Here is a 3611-nt window from a genome sequence, read left to right as displayed (position 1 = left end):
GTGTTCTGTCCTACCTCATCTGTCCATCTGGTCCACAGCAGAGACAGCAGGTAAAGAAAGGACAGCGGCGGAGAGAAAGAGTCCAGTGTCTCAGTCACACACTTCAGCGTAACAGCCACTCAGCAGAGAGAGTGTGTCTGTGTGTGTGTGTGTGTGTGTGCGTGTCTGTCAGCGTGTGTGTGTGTGTGTGTCTCAGCGTGTCAGCGTGTGTGTGTGTGTCAGCGTGTGTGTGTGTCTCAGCGTGTCAGCGTGTGTGTGTGTGTGTGTGTCAGCGTGTGTGTGTGTCAGCGTGCGTGTGTGTGTGTCAGCGTGTGTGTGTGTGTCAGTGTGCGTGTGTGTGTGTCAGCGTGTGTGTGTGTGTCAGCGTGTGTCAGTGTGTGTGTGTGTGTGTGTGTGTGTGTGTCAGCGTGTGTGTGTGTGTGTGTGTGTCTGTGTGTGTGTGTCAGCGTGTGTGTGTGTGTCAGCGTGTGTGTGTGTGTGTGTGTGTGTGTGTGTGTGTGTGTGTGTGTTCAGCGTGTGTGTGTGTGTGTGTGTGTGTCAGCGTGTGTGTGTGTCAACGTGTGTCAGCGTGTGTGTGTGTGTGTCAGCGTGTGTGTGTGTGTGTGTGTGTGTGTGTGTGTGTGTGTGTGTGTCTCAGCGTGTCAGCGTAAAGACATGTGTAAAGGTACTGATGCAAGCCAGTGAGTCCGAGTGGATTCCCTTACCCAGGTGGGTTCAGAGCAGCCGGTCATCGACAGCAGTAGAGTTGATGTTTATCCTCACACGTACCAACACTGTCATGACATACAGACTAGATACCTCAGCAGCTTCCCCCGTACTCCTTCCTCTTCCTCTTCCTTCGGTTAGTTCCAGTATGTTTCTCCTCCTGTCTTCTCCAGCCCTCTCTCTCTCTCTCCCTCCCCTGTGTGTGGTGGTGACAGGCCACAGTGTGTTACTTTAATCCATTTAAAGCAGGGTATTTATACCACCAAAGCCCTTCAAGTTGTCTCCTGCAAGACTCAGCTATTTCTGTGACTTTCAAACTACAGTACAGCAAAAGAAACAGCTCTCTGTCTCTCTGTCTCTCTCTGTCTCTCTCTCTGCCTCCTACACGTCCTCTCTCTCTCTCTCTCTCTCTCTCTCTCTCTCTCTCTCTCTCTCTCTCCTTTTGCCGTTTCTCAGCTGTGCTACCTTAACAGAGCACCATCTCTGTGTCTTAAAGCCTGTCGGGTATCTGTACACTGTGAGCCTGTTATAGTGGAACGAATTCCTCTCTACCCCCTCTCTCCCTGTCCCTCTCCACCCCCTCTCTCCCTGTCTCTCTCCACCCTCTCTCTCCCTGTCTCTCTCCACCCCCTCTCTCCCTGTCTTTCTCCCTCCCTCCATCACTATCTCCCTCTTGCTCACATTTTATATATCTCATATCCAGTGCTTTCAGAAAGTATTCAGACCCCTTGACTTGTTCCACATATTGGTACGTTATAGCCTTATTCTAAAATCGATTAAATAGTTTTTTTTTCTTCATCAATCTACACACAGTATGTTTTTAGACATACAAAACGGAAATATCACATTTACATAAGTATTCAGACCCTTTACTCAGTACTTTGTTGAAGTACCTTTGGCAGTGATTACAGCCTTGAGTCTTCTTGGGTATGACGCTACAAGCTTGGCACACCTGTATTTGGGGAGTTTCTCCCATTCTTCTCTGCAGATCCTCTCAAGCTCTGTCAGGTTGGATGGGGAGTGTCACTGCACAGCTATTTTTACGTCTCTCTAGAGATGTTGGATTGGGTTCAAGTCCAGGCTCTGCCTGGGCCACTCAAGGGCATTGAGACTTGTCCCAAAGCCACTCCTGTGTTCTCTTGGCTGTGTGTTTAGGGTCGTTGTCCTGTTGGAAGGTAAACCTTCACCCCAGTCTGAGGTCCTGAGCGCTCTGGAGCAGGTTTTCATCAACGATCTCTCTGTACTTTGCTCCGTTCATCTTTCCCCTCGATCCCAACAAGTCTCCCAGTCCCTGCCGCTGAAAATCATCCCCACAGCATGATGCTGCCACCACCATGCTTCACCGTAGGGATGAAGCCACGTTTCCTCCAGACGTGATGCTTGGAATTCAGGCCAAAGAGTTCAATCTTGTTTTCATCAGACCAGAGAATCTTGTTTCTCATGGTCTGAGAGTCCTTTAGGTGCCTTTTGGCAAACTCCAAGCGGGCTGTCATGTCTTTTACTGAGGAATGGCTTCCGTCTGGCCACTCTACCATAAAGGCCTGATTGGTGGAGTGATGCAGAGATGGTTGTCCTTCTGGAAGGTTCTCCCATCTCCAGAGGAACTCTGTCAGAGTGACCATCGGGTTCTTGGTCACCTCCCTGATCAAAGCCCTTCTCCCCTGATTGCTCAGTTTGGCCGGGCGGCCAGCTCTAGGATGAGTTTTGGTGGTTCCAAACTTCTTCCATTAATGATGGAGGCCACTGTGTTTTTGGGGACCTTCAATGCTGCAGAGATGCTTTAAAACCCTTCCCCAGATCTGTCTCTCTCTCCTCTTTCTCTCTCTCCTGTTTCTCTCTCTCCTCTTTCTCTCTTTCTCCTCTTTCTCTCTCTCCTCTCCTCTTTCTCTCTCTCCTCTTTCTCTCTCTCTCCTCTTTCTCTCTCTCTCTCCTCTTTCTCTCTCTCTCCTCTTTCTCTCTCTCTCCTCTGTCTTCTCCCTGAGGTGTGTTGATAGCGGTGCCATAGAGTCCAGGCTCAGCTCTCTGTCCATCCAGACTAGGGTTGGAAAATTCTGGGAACAGTCAATAAATTCCCTGGTTTTCCCGAAATCCCGGTTGGAGGATTCCCAGAATCAGGAAGGAATTCCTAGAATCAGGAAGGAATTCCCAGAATCAGGAAGGAATTCCCAGAATCAGGAAGGAATTCCCAGAATCAGGAAGGAATTCCCAGAATCAGGAAGGAATTCCCAGAATCAGGAAGGAATAACTAGGACGTTGGGAAATCCAGTTAGTTCATCGAAAGTTTCTAGAATTTAACCCATACTAATCATATCACATCAAACCAAACTTCATTTTTAGAGGCACATTTCTTCCAACAAATGCATTTGAAGATGCTTAACACATCAAATCATACAAGGTGAGAAAAATAAAACAAAAATAGTTTCTATAAAAATAAAAAATAAATCAAGATACACAAAATTAAAAATGAAGAATTAAAAATGAATTAAGAATGAATGAAAAATTAAGAGATGAAATAGTTAAAACAACAAAGTGTGTGTTATTTCTGGGCATACTGCTGCCCTCTGTGAGGCTCTGGGCATACTGCTCTGGGCATACTGCTGCCCTCTGTGAGACTCTGGGCATACTGCTGCCTTCTGTGAGACTCTGGGCATACTGCTGCCCTCTGTGAGGCTCTGGGCATACTGCTCTGGGCATACTGCTGCCCTCTGTGAGACTCTGGGCATACTGCTCTGGGCATACTGCTGCCCTCTGTGAGGCTCTGGGCATACTGCTGCCCTCTGTGAGACTCTGGGCATACTGCTGCCCTCTGTGAGGCTCTGGGCATACTGCTGCCCTCTGTGAGACTCTGGGCATACTGCTGCCCTCTGTGAGACTCTGGGCATACTGCTCTGGGCATACTGCTGCCC

The sequence above is a fragment of the Salmo salar genome, chromosome ssa09, assembly GCF_905237065.1.
Source record: "Salmo salar chromosome ssa09, Ssal_v3.1, whole genome shotgun sequence".
Taxonomy (NCBI): domain Eukaryota; kingdom Metazoa; phylum Chordata; class Actinopteri; order Salmoniformes; family Salmonidae; genus Salmo; species Salmo salar.
This window is presented reverse-complemented; position numbering follows the sequence as displayed.